Here is a 20,492-nt window from a genome sequence, read left to right on the forward strand (position 1 = left end):
CATCTTAGATGGGTGCTTGCTAGTGCTTAAGACCCCAGGCACCACTCTTCAAAGTGGAATGCAGAATGTTTTGTTAATAGATTTTATTATGCCAATTGACTTAGATGTCCCCTGAAACCATGGTCCCCAGACCCCTGCCCCTGCTATGCTGGCCTTCAAAGCATTCAGTTTATTCAGGAAACTTCTTTGCTTTTGGTTTAGTCCAATTGTGCTGACCTCCCCTGTATTGTGTGCTGTCTTTCCCTTCACCTAAAGTAGTTCTTATCTACTATCTAATTAGTGAATGCCCCTCTCCCACCCTCCCTCCCTCCCTCCCCCCTCTCGTAACCAAAAAAGACTCTTTTCTTCTCAGTTTAAACTATTTCTCAAGTTCTCGCAATAGTGGTCTTATACAATATTTGTCTTTTTGTGACTGACTAATTCCTTTCAGCGTAATGCCTTCCAGCTTCCTCCGTGTTATGAAATGTTTCGCATATTCCTCACTGTTCTTTATTGATGCATAGTATTCCATTGTGTGAATATACCATAATTTATCCATTCATCTGTTGATGGGCACCTTGGTTGTTTCCATCTTTTTGCTATTGTAAACTGCTGCAATAAACATGGGTGTGCATATATCCGTTTGTGTAAAGGCTCTTATTTCTCTAGGAGTGGGATTGCTGGATCATATGGTAATTCTATTTCTAGCTTTTTAAGTAAGCACCAAATCGATTTTCAAAGTGGTTATACCATTTTACATTCCCACCAGCAGTGTATAAGTGTTCCAGTCTCTCCACAGCCTCTCCAACATTTATTATTTTGTGTTTTTGGATTAATGCCAGCCTTGTTGGAGTGGGGTGAAATCTCATTGTAGTTTTGATCTGCATTTCTCTAATGGCTAATGATCGTGACCATTTTCTCGTATATCTGTTAGCTACCTGAATGTCTTCTTTAGTGAAGTGTCTGTTCATATATTCTGTCCATTTTTTAGTTGGGTTATTTGTCTTTTTACAGTGGAGTTTTTGCAGTATCATGTAAATTTTAGAGATCAGGCGCTGATCAGAAATGTAATAGCTAAAAACGTTTTCCCAGTCTAGCTAGTCTTTTTACTCTTTTGGTGAAGTCTTTGGATGAGAATAGGTGTTTGATTTTTAGGAGCTCCCAGTTACCTAGTTTTTCTTCTACAGTCTTTGAAATGTTTTGTATACTGTTTATGCCATGTATTACGGCTCCTAACGTTGTCCCTATATTTTCTTCCATGATCTTTATCGTTTTAGACTGAATATTTAGGTCTTTGATCCATTTTGAGTTCGTTTTTGTGCATGGAGTGAGGTATGGGTCTTGTTTCACTTTTTTTGCAGATGGATATCCAGTTATGCCAGCACCATTTGTTTAAAACACTGTCTTTTCCCCATTTAAGTGCTTTGAGGCCTTTGTCAAATATCACCTGCTCATATGCGGATGGATTTATGTCTGGATTCTCAATTCTGTTCCATCGGTCTATGTATCTGTTGTTGTACCAGCACCAGGCGGTTTTGACTACTGTGGTGTTATAATAGGTTCTAAAATCAGGTAAAGTAAGGCCTCCCACTTTGTTCTTCTTTTTCAGTAATGCCTTATTTATCTGGGGCCTCTTTCCCTTCCGTATGAAGTTGCTGATTTGTTTCTCCATCTCATTAAAGAATGTTGTTGGGATTTGGATGGGAATTGCATTAAATGTATAGATTGCTTTTGGTAGAATAGGCATTTATATAATGTTAAGTCTTCCTATCCACGAGCAAGGTGTATTCTTCCACTTATGTAAGTCTCTTTTGGTTTCTTACAGAAGTGTTTTGTAGTTTTCTTTGTATAAGTCTTTTACATCTCTGGTAAGATTTATTCAGAAGTATTTTACCTTCTTGGGGCTATTGTAAATGGCATTGATTTGGTGATTTCCTCTTCGATGTTCTTTGTCTTGGTGTAGAGGAATCCAACTGATTTTTGTATGTTTATCTTATATCCTGATACTCTGCTGAACTCTTCTATTAGTTTCAGTAGTTTTCTGGAGGATTCCTTAGCGTTTTCTGTGTATAAGATCATGTCATCTGCAAATAGAGATACTTTTACTTCTTCCTTGCCAATCTGGATGCCCTTCATTTCTTATCTAGCCTAATTGCCCTGGCTAGCACTTCCAGCACAATGTTGAATAAGAGCGGTGATAAAGGGCATTCTTGTCTGTTTCCTGATCTCAGTGGGAATGTTTTCAGGCTCTCTCTATTTAGGGTGATGTTGACTGTCGGCTTTGTATGAATGCCCTTTATTATGTTTAGGAATTTTCCTTCTATTCCTATTTTGCTGAGAGTTATTATCATGAATGAGTGTTGAACTTTGTCAAATGCCTTTTCTGCATCAACTGATAAAATCATGTGATTCTTGTTTTTTGTTTTATTTATGTGGCGGATTCCAGTAATTGTTTTTCTAATATTGAACCATCCCTGCATACCTGGTATGAATCCCACTTGGTCATGGTGAATTATATTTTTGATATGTTGTTGAATTCTATTGGCTAGAATTTTGTTGAGGATATTTGCATCTACATTCATGAGGGATATAGGTCTATAATTTTCTTTTTTTGTGGTGTCTTTACCTGGTTTTGGTATCCGGGATATGGTGGTTTCATAGAATGAGTTTGGTAGTATTCCCTCCTTTTCTATGCTCTGAAATAACCTTTAGTAGTAGTGGTGTTAAGTCTTCTCTGAATTTTTGTTTTCTTTTTGCTGAGGAGTAATCCGTACTGAAGGCTGTGGTCTTTGATCTTCATTAGCAAGTGCTTCAAGTCCTCTTCACTTTCAACAAGCAAGGTTCCTGAATAATCTTTCTAATTTCTTCAGTTGCTTTATCTGTGTGTTCCTTGGCTTCTTCTGCATATTGCCTCATTTCCTTCCTGATGTCTTGAAGGGTTCTGTATCTTAAACTTTCGTATTCTGCATCTGGTAATTCCAGGAATGCACTTTCATCTAGAAGATCCCTGGATTCTTTGTTTTGAGAGCCTGTTGAGGTGATCATGGTCTGTTTCTTTATGTGACTTGATATTGACTGTTCTTTCTGAGCCATCTATAAGTTATTGTATTTAGTTTATGCTTGCTTACTGTGTCATAGCTGCTTGCTTTGTTTTGTTTTGGTATACCCCTATGGGTTGCTTGAGTGAGCTAGCTCGATTATTTTCACCTTTGGAGCTCTGGTGTCCTGTCCCCAGCTGGCTAGAACTGTTATCAGGTATATCAGTCTAGGAGTCCATTCAGTTTTCTTGTATGAATTCAGCTCAGGTTTCCAGGTAGCTGATATCAAGTGTGTGGTACAGGCTCTGTCCTACAGTCTTAGAGGGGCAGGGGTGATTGGCGTATATACCGGTATCTGATTGCAACAGGGGGTCGTGCTCTGAACAAGGCAGGGGGGCTGAGAACTGACCCCCAAGTGTCTCTGAGGAAAACACATCTCTGTTCCCTAGAGCGTGCTTGTGGGTGGGTTCTGCAGACTAACCATGGGCACCCAAAGTTTTTGGTTGTAGGGACTGGAAGGTACCAGTTATCTTTGGACTCCAGTCACGGGTGGCCGGGTGACCTGAGTGGAGCTACCAGTCCTTAGGTCCCTGATGTGGGTAGGTGAGGACCTCCTTTAATAGGCAAAGCAATGTCAAACGTCAAACACACACCCGTCCACCACACAGCCGAAATGGTTGGAGTTTGCCAACAAGGGCCTATTCTCCTGAAATAGGCCCACACAGGTCCATGCAGAAGGGAAAGGTGCTCAAGGTCCACAGAAGGTTTATGCCTGGACAGGAGCCACTTTTGTCCTGAGCTTCCCCGGTTAATGGAGCTAGGAAATCATCTTTTCTCCCCAATTGCAAATTTTTTCCTTCCCCAAGGCCGGAAGGATGGGTCTAGGTGCTCACCAGGGTCTACCTCAGGCCCAGGGATTCAGCCGCTGAAGCCCACTTGGGGGTGGGTGGGGCGCGGTAAAATATACCCAAGTACTTTGATTTGCTGAGAGCACGCCATTCTCCTCAGGTTCTGGAGGTGTGAGTGGGCTGTGTGTCTGGTGCTTCTCCCTGAGGAAACTGCTGCCAAACGCTAGTACCAGCCCGCCGCCTCCGCTACTTCTCCAGGAATGGTGCCTGAGGGCTCCTGCGATTCTGTCCAGTAACTCCTCTCCACTTCTGAACGGCCTCTTCCTCCCCCTGCCCCTCAGTTTGTTTTCTAAGCTTGTCTGTGATGCTCAGGGCTCCCAGCTTGTCACAAATATACTCGTTTCCCTTTTTTTTTCAGGTTTTTGTTGTAAAGAGGCCTCAACGGAAGCATCTGTCTATTCCGCCATCTTGGCTCCGCCTCTGCAGATACCTAGAAAATCTTAATTGAGTGCCAGTCATTGTGAATGTTATGTTGCTGAAGCTGGATTTTATCTTCTTGAAAAACTATTGGGATTTTTGTGGCAAACAGTCAAGTAACTTGGGAACTAGTTTGATAATGTTAATGTTTGCAAGTTCTTTATAAGTATACAGTCGTCTTTATTCTGTGGCTAATTTATTTCTATTTCTTAGGTATAGCTCTCCTGGGGTCTCTGTTGAATGTCCCACATATTCAATAAGATTTCTCTTCTCTGGGTGGATGTAACTACAATGATTCTCAGCATTATGTGAGCTCTGGGAACTTTTTGCCTGACAGATCCCTGGTAATTGGATACAATTAACCTAATAGGTTCAATACTAATGTATTTTTTTTCCTCTTGTTGCTCTTAAAATAGTTCTTTCTGTCTGCCATTTTTAGCAGTATTACTACTATGTATCTACTATTATGCGGTATTCTTTGACTTTATCCTGCTTAGTGTTCTTAGAGCTTCATGATTATGAGACTTCCTGCCTTGCATCAGTTTTGATAAAATATTGACCAGATCTTTAAATATTATTTCCTGCCCTGTTCTCTCTCTCCTCCCCCTCCAAGGTTCCAATTACACATACGCTGGAACTTTTAACCATGTATAATATATCCCATGTCCTTTTCTATATTTTTCCATTCTATTTTCACTCCATGGTCTCCATTCAACCCTCTGTCTTCAAATTTATTAATCTTCTACTGTGTCTAATCTTTTAACATCATATTAGATTTCATTAATTTCAAATATTACTTTTTTAGTTCTGTAACATCCATTATATTCTTTGATATAGATTCCAATTTTCTAGTGAAATGTTTCATGTTTTCTTAATCCTATTAATTATAGTTATTTGTTTTACTTCTTTATTGAGATATAGCATTCATACATTACATATGGAAAGTAGATTAATCTTAAGTGCTGATGGATGTATGGCTGATTTCCACTTTTGGTTATGATGAATAAAGCTGTTATAAACATTATTGTACTTGTCTTTTGTTAGGTATATACTTATTTCTCTTGGGTATATACCTAGCAGTTGGATTGCTTGGTCATGGAGTAGGCATAATTATATCTATTTTAATGTTCCTGTCTAGTAATACCAATATCTAGATCATTTGTTGGTGTGTTTCCAATGTATTTTTATCTCTGGCTTTTCTATCATTTGATCCTAACTTCTTGAATGACAGGTGATTTTTTATTGTACACTGGACATAATGTATAAAAAAAAAATGTTGAGAATCTGGATGATATCTTATTCCGGGTAGACCAATTTTTTTTTCATGACTGCTGTTCAGGTAGCCACAGAACACCTTGATTCAATCAGGGATTGAGATGGTTCAAGGCTGGTTAGGAGGCTTTTTGAATGTTAGTCTATTTCTTTGTAATTTGCCCTTACTCTTGCTCTTATTCTAGTAGGCCTTCAAGGCTCTTAACTGAAATTCTAGTTTTAGCAGGGTCCCTCTTCCTTGGAAAGTCCTGAATTTTAACTTTTATCTTCCCTGTTTCGTGACAGTACTGAAAGCTCTGCTTAGGGTCTTATCAGCTGATTTCTCTTTGGTTTTTTCACTTATTGCTAATGTCAATCCCCACCCCACTGGCCACACAGCTCACTTCTAAATAGTTCACTCTTCTCTTCAAGTCCTTAACTTCTATTTTTTCTTCCTAAACACATGAGACAGCTGAAAACTCTGGCACTAATTTCTGTTCAACCTATATGCCCTGCTGTATGTAATAGCAATTTCCTTAGGGAAAAAACACATAAGAGATAGTTTGGCTAACCTCAGTATGTTTCCTTTCTCTCTGTGATTTTGACCTCTCAAGTCCCGAGTGCCTTGGTTGCTCTCTAATGTCTTCAAACAGACAGGGTTGCTTTGTTAATTTGTTTTTTATTTATGTATTTTATCCAGTGTTTACCATTGTTCTCAGTGGAAGAGTTTATCCGATACAAATTGCATCATCTTAGCTATATGCAGAAATCTTTGGTTTCAACTTATTTTTCCTACTGCTGTCTTAATTCAACTTTTCCCCCATCTTTGACACATTTAACTATCCAGGTGATGAAAACATCCAAAAATGTGACCAAGGTAGTGGGTAAAATCCAGAGGTCTGTATCTGAACATATAACATTGTCTTAGGCTGGATTCTCTAGGGGCAAAAAAACAGTGGAGCTTATATATAAATATATAGAGAAAGATTTATGTCAAGGAAATTGCTCACACGGTTATGGAAGCTGGTAAGTCCCAAACCCATGCATTAGGTGGCAGGTTGGAGGCTTCTCCTTACTCACAAGGCAGCAGGGGCTGATGAACCCCATATCTGCAGGTCAGGCAGCAGGCTGCTAGCACACATGGTTGTGGGAACTAGCAAATCCAAAAACTGTAGGTCAGGTGGTAGGCTGCTGGCTCATGTCCCAAGAAACAGAGGTAAGAGGATGACCAGCCAGCCAAACCGTGGGCCACAACCCATGAATCAATATACAGTCACACATCTGGTCATCTCTCCTTCCAAGCAAAATGAACGACCAGGTGCACTGTTTGAAGTTCTGCCCACTGGGAGGATTTTGCTTCACCACTCTTCTTCAGTGAGGTCCCACAAAGGGACCGCAGTGCTGCTGCTGTCCACTTCTGAGTGGTGCCTGCATATTGCACAGAATCGTCTATAAACCAGGCACAAGCATTCTCTTCCTCAGTCAATTGATCGTAAAGAATTCCCCATAAGGCTATAGGTGCAGACTGGGAGAAGGAAGGTAATGGGACAGGAATGGGGACCTTGGGCATTTGGGCCACTTCCTCATGTAACTTACTTGTGCCTTCAGGTCCTCCTTAAGCCTGATCTTGTATGTACCACTTCCAGTTAATGATGCAGTGCTGCTGTGCATGTATGAATTTATGACTCTGTGAGTCAGACAACACCCAGTGCATGATGGGTGGCTCAGGTCACATGGTGACTTAACAGTCCATGTTATGTATCAGTTTTTACTAAGGCCCAGTAACAATCCAAAAGCAGTTTCTCAAAAGGAAAGTAGTTATCTGCAAAAGATGGCAGGGCATTGCTACAAAATCCTAAGGTTCTGCACTGTGATTCATCAATAGGTGCTTGTCAGAGACTACAAACAGCATCTGTACCTGCCACTGACATGTCAACAACCATTGGACCAGCCAGGTCATATAACCCAAATGGCAGAGTGGCTTATATGGCAGACCAAACCTGATGCAGAATCTTCTTTTGTTCTGAGCCCCACTCAACACTAGCAGCTTTTGAAGTCACTTGATAAATAGGCCAGAGTAGCACGCCCAAATAAGGGACATTTTGCTTCCAAAATCCAAAGAGGAATGCCAGGCATTGGGCCTCCTTTTAAGTTGTAGGAGGGGCCACATGTAACAACATATCCTTTACTTTAGATGGAATAGCTTGACATGCCCCACACTACTGGATCCCTAGAAATTTCATGGAGGTGGAAGGCACCTGAATCTTGTCAGATTAATTTCCTACCCTTTAGCATAAACGTCTTACTAAGTCTAGCATCATTGATATTTCTTCCTTAATAGGTCCAATCAGCATAATGTCAGAATGTAATGGACCACTGTGACATATTGTGGAAGGGAAAGGTGATCAAGTTCCCTGTGGACTAGTTTATGACATAGGATTGGGGAGTTTATGTACCCTTTAGATAGGACTTGGAAGGTGTATTACTAGCCTTCCTATATAACAGCAAACTGCTTCTGGTGTTCCTTTGAAACCAGAATTAAGAAAACGGCATTGGCCAGATCAATAGCTGCATAACAGGTATCAGGAGATGTATTAATTTGCTCAAGGAAAGAAACCACATCTGGAATAGCAGCTGCAATTGGAGTCACCACCTGGTTAAGTTTATGATAATCCATTGTCATCCCCCAAGATCTGCTTGTTTTCTGCACAGGCCTAATAGGCAAGTTGAATAGGAATGTGGTGGGAATCACCACCCCTGCATTGTTCAACTCTTGATGATGGCACTAACCTTTGTAATTCATCTAGGAACACTGCATTACTTTTTGTTTACTATTTTCCTAGGTAAGGGCAGTTATCATGGCTTTCATTTGGCTTTGCTTACCATAATAGCAATTACTCCACATGTCAGAGATTCAATATAGGGGTTCTGTCAGTTTCTGAGTATGTCTATTCCAATTATGCTTTCTGGAACTAGGGAAATCACTACAGGATGGGTTTGGGAATCCACTAGACTCTTTGTGAGCTGCATCTGAGCTAAGGCTTCATTAATAACCTGATCTTCATACACCTCTACTCTAACTGGTGGGCCACAGTGACATTTTGGGTCTCCTGGAATTAGTGTCAGTTCAGAGCCAGTGTCCAGTAATCCCACAAAACTCTGATTATTTCCTTTTCCCAATGACCGGTCACTCTCATAAAAGGCCATAGATCCCTTTGGGGAAGGCTGGGAGAAAGATCAACAGTACAAATTTTTGGCAGTGTTCTGTGGTCTCCCTCAAGGGGACTTGGCCTCCCCTTCATTCAATGGGTTGTGGGTCTGTAAACCAGCTCATGTCTGGGAATTGATTGAAGGTCCATGACTCTCTATTCTGGTGATTCAAGTTAGACTGCCACTTGCTTGAACAAGAAGCCTTCCACTTGTACAGATCAAGTAAATATTTAGTAGATTTCCTATCTATTTCACACCTATGGACAACTTGACTAAATAGCCAATGCCATAAGTCCATAGGAGTGAGACTAGTCTGATTATTGCTTTGACTCTGCTGTCCATTATGTAACCACGCCCACCTTGTCTTCGGTGATTAAGTGCTGCCATTTGGGTTCCTACCACACCAGGGTTCAATCAACCTTATTGTAGTTAGGTGTCTTAATTCAGTTAGGGCAGTTCCCATTGTCAAATATGACTTACACAAAATAGCAATCACAGAAGTCTTCAAGGATGCTGGGGCTCATTTCACAAATTTATTCTTCACCTTTGTAGTAAAAGATGTGGCCTCAGGGTTCTCCATGGGTAGGCCTGTGGGTCCAACCTGATAAATTCACTCTAACATGTTGGTTTTCCTAAGCTTTTGGACACCTTATTCTACAGTATACGAAAGCAGTTCTGACATTTCAACTTGATTTAGTGTAGGTCATCACTTAATCCATGCTTCGGTGAACCAACCAGATAAACTATTAGATCCTTTTCTAACCTCTCAAGCTGAAACACTGAATGAAGAATTTCTGCTTAGTGGGCCCAAATCAATCAATTCAGACCAATCCAAATTTATGTTCCTTTCACCATTATTCCATACCCTTAATATCCATTCCCACACATATTCCCCGGGTTTCTGTTTGTATATATCAGAAAAATCAAGCAGTTCTTTTGGAGTATAGTGCACCTACTCATGGGCCACACTTCTTACTGCAGCTCTCGGGGCTTGCAGCGATATGTTTAGTTACAGGTCTAAAAGTAAAAATAGGCAGTGGGGATGGATCCCGGGGACATTCAACAATGTCTTGTAAGGCATCTGCCTCAGGTGATACCACAGACAGTGCCCTAGGCACCACCCCAGGCAATATCTCAGACAAACACTCTTCAGGCACTGCTTGGTTAATCTCATCAGATGGGGGTAAAAAGGATAAAAGTTTTAGTGGGGAGAGTTGCTTAGAAGACAAAGCTGAGGTAATCTCTTTGGATGGGAGTAAGAGGGATGATTTTGTTGGCAGGAAACGTTCAACAAAATTTGGGGTCTCAATGTCCCCAGCTTACTGATTATCTGCCCATATGTCCTCACTCCAAGTTTCAGGATCCCATTTCTTCTCAATCAATGTCCTCATTTTAACTGCAGATCAGACACCATTCAAAGTTGGGAATTCAATTTGTGTTGTAATTAAGCCACTTTTACAATAAGACTCTGAGTTTTGTTTTAGGCAATAGCCCTGTTACTACAAGAAATAAGGCTTCCTTTCAGGGCACAAGTAGCAACATTCAGGTCTTTTTAATCAGTGGTTGAGCTGTGACTCTGAAGCTTTGAGCTCGTCCTTTTCTTTCACCACTTTGTCTAGTGAAAGTAGGACCAACTAATCAGATTTCTTATACATCTCATTCCAACAAAATTATGGAAAAGTATCAAATATGCAATCACCCGGAGACTTGTCTCTCACATATATTTGATCCAATGGTGGTGACATCTTGCATATTTCTATTGCCATCTCATGCCATGGATTAGCAGTGTCCTCTTTACTTCTGGAGATAGCGTCATCAAGGCCTTTAAGAATAGCCAGACTTGAGAACCAATTTTGAACACTCATTCTTACGATTTTATTCCTCTAGAACCACTCTCAGTACCAAATGTCTTAGGCTGGGTTTTCTAGAGGAGCAAAACCAGTGAAGCATATGTATAAATATAGAGAGATTTATATCAAGGGAATAGTTTACACAATTGTGGAGGCTGTAAAGACCCAAATCCGTGGCTCAGGTGGCAGGCTGGAAGCTTCTCTTGACTCATGTAGAAGCAGAGAATGACATACCCAATAGCTGCAGAGCAGGCTGCTGTCTCACTAGGTTGTGGTAGCTGGCAAATACAAAATCTGCAGGTCAGGTGGCAGTCTGCTGGCTCACCTCCCAAGAACAAGAGGTCAGAGGATGATGCGAGAAATGTAGGATTGAGGGAGAGCAAGCTTTGCCAGAACACCCATATATATACTGGATGCAGGCCCCAAGGAAACTGCCCTTTCTGCTGATTGATTGCTCACATCAGATCACAAAATGGATGATGATTACATAATATCTGTCAAGTTACTGAGAATCATGGCCTAGCCAAGTTGACACATAACTTTAATAGTCATAGCCATTAATAAAAAAAAAAACTGCATTTTACCATTTTGCGTTCCAATTTTCTTGCTCCATGAAAGGTATTAGTAGGATCACATGTGCATTATTTGGACCAAATTGTAGTTGGGTTAGCATTTTTAAATTTATTCACCAGAAGGATTCCATCATTTTTCTTTCCCAAGTGTCACTAGAGAAACCAGACAAAAACCAAACTCACTGCCATTGAGTTGATTCCGACTCATAGTGACCCTATAGGACAGAGTAGAATGACCCCACACGATTTCCAAGGAGCAGCTGGTGGATTCGAACTGCTGACTTTTTGGTTAGCAGCTGTAGGTCTTAACCATTGCACCACCAGGGCTCCTGCATGACTGGAGAAGTAGGTATTACAAGATCTTATTGGCAGTACCAGTAGGAACCTGTTTCTCACATCACTTTGCAGTGTTAAGAGCATGGGCTCTGGAGTCAGATTGCCTGGGTTAGAATCTAAGTTCTTCGATTTGCTGGTCTATAATCTTGATGAAGTGAATTAACAGCTCTGTGCCTCATTTCCCTCACTCCTCACCTATAAAATGGGGATAATAATCATACTGGCCTCTTTGAGGATTACATGTGTTGGCATATTTAAATTACTTAGAGTTGTATCCAATACATCAAAAAATGTCCATAAATGTTAGCTATTATTATTTTATGTTCTGCAGTCCCACTGGAATGGAATAACTTGTATATTGCTCACCTCTTTCCTTTTTTATTCTGCAGCTTACCTTTCCTTCTCAGTTTTTGATGCTTTCTTATGCCTATTTCTATTCTCTTACTCAAATATTTTCTTTTTTCTGGAACAAGTTTTGAAAATTTTAACTTTTATATATTCCTTCACCATCTGAATTATACAAACAGATATTCAGGCTGTGACAAGATTTTAAAAAAAAAAAAGCAAAACCCTGAATCATAGACACCAAAACCAAAACCAGTGTCGTCGAGTCGATTCCAACTCATAGCGACCCTATAGGACAGAGCTGAACTGCCCCATAGAGTTTCTGAGGAGCGCCTGGCAGATTCGAACTGCCGACCCTCTGGTTAACAGCCATAGCACTTAACCACTATGCCACCAGTGTTTCCGTATCATAGACACAGATACGTTAAATAAACCCCTTGATTAATAGCTCACAAGCTCTTGTTTGCTTTAAATTTTAAGTTTTTTAAATCAAATCATGAACATTCATTCTTGTCTGTAAATGAATCAAATTCTTGAAAACTTCCCCTTTGCCCTACCCTTGCAATAAAACTAAATCAAAGTAAAATATGAATAAGATTGACTCTGACCTGTCAATTCCAGAGGACCATTGTTCTCATTTTATCCACACTAAGTCATTGATCTTCCATTTAGGGTGGGAGTTAAATGGATATTAGTCAGATATTTCAGGGATAAGATAAAGTCCTGGGTTACATTTGTTCATGAACCAATGGCAGGAAGTATCCAAAAGAATTAATGACACAGAGACAGTTTTGGAGTTCCCTTCATGTCGGTGGGCTCAAAATGAAGAGCATGCTATATTTACAATCAGTGCCTGCTCAACCTCCAAGCTGGAACTTGGCCACAACTGGATAAGTCAATTGCTGAAAAGCTCTCTTAGTGAATTAAAAGTGTGGAATATTCCTCAAACAGTGCGTGAAAACTATAACTTCTGTTATTTGAGAATAGATTTGCCCTTTTCCCCTTATTTCATGCTCACACTTTAGTATAAATATTTTAACCCAGTCTTTTACTCTGAAATGTGCCTCAGCAGGATAGTATCCTCCAAGGCCTCGTTCTTCCTATTGTTACCTAACTTTGGGCAGTTTCCTGTTAAGCCTCCATCAAAGCTAGGCAGGTCAGGGAGAGTAGGTGAAACTTCAGGCAGGGCACTTGTTGTTTTTAGCCACTTTGGAACAAAAGTTCACTAGTGAAGAGGTTCTGGATTAACCACGGCTTACAGGTATGCATGTTTACTTTGTTCCTTGGTACTTTGTTGCTGTGTGCCATGGAGTAGATACTGATTCATAACAACCCTATAAGACAGAGTAGAACTGCCCCATAAAGTTTTCTAAGCTGTAATCTTTACGGGTGCAAATCACCAGGTCTTTTCTCTCACAGAGCCAATGGTGGGTTTAAACCACCAACCTTCTGGTTAGCAACCAGAGTGCTTAACTATTGAACAATGTACTAGGGATAATTAAAAGTTAGCGGTACTTCAATTTTTTTTTCTTTCAGTTTAAGTAAAAATAACTCAACCAATACAACTTAACTGTAATTAGAAGAGGAATCTATGATATAATTGTGAAAGTTATAGGTTCATGAATCATTGAGTTTTGTCCCAGGCAATCAATGCAAAACAATCAATACCAGACAGAGATTAAGAAGAATGATAAGAGGCAGAGTCAACATGGTGCTATAGACAGAAGCACCATGCCATTCCTCTGCAGCAAAGACCCAAAAAACTAAGTAAAACAGATACAAATGTCAAATCTGGAATCTCAAATGAAGGGATAAAGAACTAGATCAAGCACTGAATGGAAGAAGAAACTGACAGAGAACAGAGAATGAAGAGAGCTACGGAGTGGAGGTCCCATGTCAGCTAACGTGGCACGGCTTCATCCTCTTGGAACACAGCCAGCAATGACTCCAGACAAGGAGTATGGGAAGGCAACTTCACGGAGCTCCTAACAGGAGACAGAGAACCCAGTAACCAGAGATACACGCTTTCTGACCCCTCACCCTTCCTCCCTGTATGCTGCCTCTGCTGCTTTCCAATAGGCCTCAGTCATTTGGCCATAGACACAGGCTCACTGCCGTCCTGGGTCTGCCCCACCCCCACTGTCTGGCTCCCTCATTGTCATATACTTTTATCTTTTCTCTTTCCTTTTCTCCATTTTCTTTCTACCCGCCCCTCCCCCCACCTAGCCCCCTGCACTGCCCCTTCCTGACGGGCAATGCCACACCATCCAGTGAGAGAGACACCAGCTTGCCATGACACTGGTTCTGCCCTGCCCTCAATGGCCAGTTCTCTCAGCACCATATGCTTTTTTTGTTTGTTTCTTCTCTTTATTTTCCTTCCTTTCCTTTCTCCTGCCCACCTAGCCCTGCGCGCTGCCACTTCTTGATGGGCCATGCGACCCCACTCAGCTAGAAAGCCACTGGCACACAGCCACCCTGGGTGTGCCCCACTTCCACCACCAGCTACTGCTGTCATCATTTTTTTAATTTTGTTTCTCTCTCTTCTCTTTTTTCTTTCTCCCTCCAACCTAGCTCCACACATCACATCCTCTACCTTCCCTCCTGCCTCTTTGCACTGCCTTCTGAGTGCTTCACCCCCAACCTGCATCAGTGTGGACCCCCAGGCCCCTGGAACTACCCCGCACCACCCTCAGCCCCATCCCACGAAGTGCCACACCCTGAAACGACATCAGCATGGACCCCCAGACCCCTGGATCCCACCCTACATCATCCTCGGCCCCACCCTACTGAGCACTGTCCCCTCAAGAAGCCCCGGCATGGAAGTCTGGACCCCTAGACCCTGCTCTCTACCACTCCTGGCCTCACACTGCCAAGCACCCCAGAGTGGCACCAATGTGGAGCCCCATGCCCCCAGACCACACCCTGCGCTGCCCCCCAGCCCCACTCTGATGAGCACCACACCCCCGAGCAGCAATGGTGTGGACCCCTAGACCCCCAGACCTGACCCCCTGCCACCCCCCAGTCACATCCTGCTGAGCCCCCGAGTGGCACTGGCACAGACCCCCAGACCCCTGGACACCGCCCTGCAGTGCCCCCCATCCCCATCCCACTGAGTACCACATCCCTGAGTGGCAGCTATGCGGACCCCAGGCCTGTGAACCCCAGACTGTGCTGCCTGAGGCCTTGCCCTGCCAAACACCACACCCTTCAGTGCAACCAGCACAGACCCTCGGACCCTTGGATCCCATCCTGTGCCACCCCCTGGTCCCACACCACCAAGTGCTGTACCCCTGAACAGCACCAGCACAGACCTCTGGACCCCCATGCCTCTCCCTGGTGCCACCCTGCTAAGTATCATGCCAAGTGGCACTGGTGCAAACCCCCAAACCCCACCCTGATTTGTCCCCTGGCCCTGCACCACTGAGCCCCCAGTGTTACCAGTGCAGAACCCCAAAATCTCGAACACTGTCATGCGCTGCCCCCGGGCCCTTCCCTCTGAGCATCATGCCTACGAGAAGCACTGGCGTGGACCCCCGTATCCCCAGCCCCACCCCTTTGTGCCATTTCTACCCAGACCTGCCCTGCCAGCCCTAGTTCATACAACAGACAAATGACCCATTCCTACCCCTTTACCCCCAGCTGGACCTGCCCTGCTGCACCAAAACTAAGTGACTGGCCCTGCTCACCTGGATGAGGTAGTGAGAATTATTTTGCCCAAAAATAAGCAAGCAACAAAACACGCCCAGCCACCCACTCAGACATAACAAAATAAAACAAAAAAAGCAAGACGAAACAAACCTACAATCAATAAATGAAGAAAATAATTCCTGAATGTCTTGGAAACAGCTGACAATATCAAAACATGAAAAAACAGGACAGGATGGCTCCAGTAAGTTACAAGATAAAGCACCAGATGACCTTCTGGTACAAGAAAAGGCACTACCTGATAGGGAATTCAAAAGTCTAATAATATTCAGGGCTCTCCAGGAGATAAGAAAGACACCAAGGAAAACATGGACAAAACAAAGGAAAAAGTTGACAAAATCATGGATAATACAGACTGTCTTAGTTATCTAGTGCTGCTATAACAGAAATACCAGAAGCAGATGGTTATAACAAAGAGAAATTTATTTCCTCACAGTCTAGTAGGCTAGGAGTCCAAATTCAGGGTGTCAGCTTCAAGGGAAGGCTTTCTATCTGTGTCGGCTCTGGAGGAAGGTCCTTGTTGTCAATCTTCCCCTGAACTAGGAGCTTCTCTGCACAGGAACCCTGAGTCCAAAGGATACACTCTGCTACTGGCACTGCTTTCTTGGCGGTATGAGGTCCCCCTTCTCTACTGACTTCCCTTCCCTTTTTATCTCTTGTGAGATAAAAGGTGGTGCAGGCCACACCCTAGGGAAACTCCCTTTACATCAGATCAGGGATGTGAGCTGGGTAAGGGTGTTACAATCCCACCCTAATCCTCTATAACATAAAGTTACTATCACAGGGGAGGCAGGGCCAAGATGGTGGAGTAGTCAGGTGCTTCCTGTGGTCTCTCTTACATCAAAAACACAAACTAGGAGCCCTGAACATTGAAAGCAAAGTTGATTAACTGGACTGAGTGGCAGGGGGAGGGAGAGACAGTTCGGAAGCAGCAAGGAGTTGCCAGACCTGATCCAGCAGAAGCCAGCACCCTGCAGGCTGGATTGGCAGGTGTGCACAGTGAGGCAAGCAATGGTGTTTGGGAAGCATTTTCCACATCAGGAGAGACCAAGCAGTGGAGAGTGTTCAATCCTCCAGAACCAGAGAGAAGCAGTGTTCAACCAGCAAAGATAACTACATGCATCCAACCTACCAAGTAGAGCAGAAAAACGCACCATTAGGGAAAAAACTCTCTCCCGTTTACCTTCCCCATCCCTGCTCTACACTGGATCAAGGCTGGCTCCAGTGATTGCCACATCCCCTGGGCAGGAAGTAGGACCCACTGCATGCTCTGAGCCATTCTCCTGGTTTTGGAGAGGGAATAAATTAACAAACAGGAAAAAATAATCTGCCAGCTCTCCTAAACTGGGAACTTGAGGCAGGCACAGCCCCTTTGCCTGGGCACAGGCATAAGAGGACCATAGCTTTTGAGTGCCTTTTACTTCTACATAGACCTATGTGGGCCCATTTCAACAGCATAGGCCCCCATTAGCACAGTACAACAGGGTATAAACCTGAAGCCTATCTTCAACTGTATCAGCTACAAGGGGGAGTGGCAGATTTGGGACGTTTGACACTGTTCTGCCTATTAAGCAAGCTCCTCACCTACCCACATCAGGGGCCAGAGGACTGGTGACTGCACTCATGCCACCTAGCCACCTGCAACAAGGGTCCAAGAATAAGTGGTGCCTCCCAATCTTTACAGTAAACAGCAATGAGTGCCCATAACCCAGCTGCAAAACACACACCTACATGCTCTAGGGAACAAGCACACATTTTCCTCCCAGACACTCAGGGGAGCCATCAGCCCAATGCATTGCTCGGCACGTGGCCCCCTACTGCAGCCAGATACCTGTGCCTACTCCAATCACTCCTGCTTGTCTAGGACTGTAGGTGAGAGCCTGCACCACACATTTGGTGACCAACTACCTGGACACCTGAGCTCAATCCATACAAGAAAAGAAAACATACCCCTAGGCTCACATACCTACTAACAGGTCTAACCACCTGGTAACAGAACATGAGAGCTTCAAAGATGCCAATAATCAAAATAGCTAACACGACCAGCCTATTTGGGCATATCAGAATGAAACAAGGAGCTAGGACACAGTAAGCAAACATAAAATAGATAAATATAATAATATATTGATGGCTTGGAGACAATAGTCAATATTAAATCACATAAAGAGACAAACCATGTTGGCTTCAGCAAGCATCCAAAACAAAGAATCAAAAAACCTTCCAGAGGAAGATATAGTTTTGGAAATACTGGAGATAGAATTCAAAAGATTAATATATCAGAGCTCTTCAAGAGATCAGGAAGGAGATCAGGCATAACCCAGAACAAGCCAAGGAACACAGATGAAGCAAGAGAGGAACTTAAGAAGGTTATACAAGACCATAATGACAAATTTAACGGGCTGCAAGAATCCATAGAGAGACAGCAAACAGAAATCCAAAAGATTAACAATAAAATTTCAGAGTTAGACAACTCAATAGAAAGTCATAGGAGCAAAACTGAGGCAATGGAAGTCAGAATTAGTGAAATTGAAGATAAAGCACTTGCCATCGACTTACTTGAGGAAAAATCAGATAAAAGAATTAAAAAAAAATGAAGAAACCCTAAGAATTATGTGGGACCCTATCAAGAGGAATAACTTATGAGTGATTGAGGTACCAGAACAGGGAGGGATAACAGGAAATACAGAGAGAATTGTTGATTTGTGGGCAGAAAACTTCCCTGATATCATGAAAGATGAGAAGGTATCTATCCAAGAAGCTCATCGAAACCCACACAAGGTAGATTCCCAAAAGAAAGTCACCAGGATATATTATAATCAAAAATGCCAAAGACCAAAGATAAAGAGAGAATTTTAAGAGTGGCGAGGGATAAACAAAAAGTCATCTACAAAGGAGAGTCGATAAGACTAAGATCCGACTACTCAACAGAAACCATGCAGGCAAAAAGGCAATAGAATAACATATATAAAGCCTTGAAGGGGAAAAAAATTGCCAGCCAAGAATCACATATCCAGCAAAACTGTCTCTAAAATATGATGGCGAAATTAGGGCATTTCCAGATAAACAGAAGTTTAGGAAATTTGTAAAAACCAAACCAAAATTACAAGAAATACCACAGGGAGTGTTCTGGTTAGAAAATCATTAACATCAGATAACAACCAAAGACTAGAACACAGGATAGAACAACCAGATATCAACCGAGATAGGGAACTCACAAAAATAAATCAAAGGTAAAACGTGGAAAATAGGGAAACAGACATTAATATGTAAAAGATGACAACACGTAAATAAAAAAGAGGGACTAAATAATGTAGTCATAGATCTTTCATATGGAGAGGAATTCAAGGCGATATACAAAAATAAAAGATTGGTTTCAACTTAGAAAAATAGAGGTAAATATTAGGTAACCACTAAGGAAACTAACAATCCTACACATCAAAATAAAAAAAAACAGAAAAATGTAAAGACTCAGAAAATACAAAACCAATAGCAATGAAAAAGATGAAAAGAAAATACATAAAGAAAAACAAGCTATCACAGAAAATTAAGTGGTAAAAAGAAACGCCACAACACTCACACACACAAAATACATGAAAATGACAGCACTAAACTCATACCTATCAATAATTAAGCTGAATGTAAATGGACTAAATGCACCAGTAAAGAGTCAGAGAGTGGCAGAATGGATTAAAAAAAAAGCCATGATCTGTCTATAAGCTGCCTACAAGAGACACACCTTAGACTTAAAGACATAAACAAACTTAAAAGGGTAGAAAAAATATATCAAGGAAACAGCAATCAAAAAAGAGCAGGAGTGCCAATATTAATCTCTGACAAAATAGATTTAAAGCAAAATCAACCACAAAGGATAAGGAAGGACACTATATAAGGATTAAAGGGTCAATACACAAGAAGGACATAATCATAATAAATATTTACATACCCAATGACAGGGCTCCAAAATATATGAAACAAACTCTAACAGCATTGAAAAGAGAAATAGACAGCTCCACAATAAGAGTAGAAGACTTCAACACACCACTTAAATTGAAGGACAGAACATCCAGAGAGAAGCTCAGTAAAGATATGGAAGATCTAAATGCCACAATCAACCAACTTGGCCTTATAGACATATGCAGAACACTCTGCTCAACTGCAGCCAAGTATACTTTTTTTTTTCCAATGCACATGGAACATTCTCCAGAATAGATGACATATTATGCAATAAAGAAAGGCTTAACAGAATACAAAGTATCAAAATATTACAAAACATCTTTTCTGACCATAAAGCCTTAAAAGTTGAAATCAATAACAGAAAAAGGAAGGGAAAAAAATCTTATACATGGAAACTGAACAACACCCTGCTCAAAAACTACTGGATTATAGAAGAAAGTGAGACCAGAATAAAGAATTTCATAGAATCAAATAAAAAAGAAAACACTTCCTATCAGAACCTTTGGTACACAGCAAAAGCAGTGCTCAAAGGTCAGTTTAGAAAAAGTAAATGCACACAACCAAAAAGAAGAAAAGGCCACAATCAAAACATTAATCCTACAACTTAAATAGAAAGAGAGCAGCAAAAGGAGCCCTTGGGTACCAGGAGGAACCAAATAATGAAAATTAGAACAGAATTGCATGAAATAGAGAACAGAAAAACAATTGAAAGAGTTAATAAGACCAAAAGCTGGTTCTTTGAAAAGATCAACAAAATCGATAAGCCATTGGCCAAACTGACAAAATAAAAATGAGAGGAAAAAAATTACTTGAATAAGAAATGAGATGGGTGATATCACAACAGACCCAACTGAAATTAAAAGAATCATAAAAGAATACTATGAAAAATTGTACTCCAACAAACTTAAAAACATAGAGGAAATGGAC

Source organism: Loxodonta africana, chromosome X (genome assembly GCF_030014295.1).
Source record: "Loxodonta africana isolate mLoxAfr1 chromosome X, mLoxAfr1.hap2, whole genome shotgun sequence".
Classification (NCBI taxonomy): domain Eukaryota; kingdom Metazoa; phylum Chordata; class Mammalia; order Proboscidea; family Elephantidae; genus Loxodonta; species Loxodonta africana.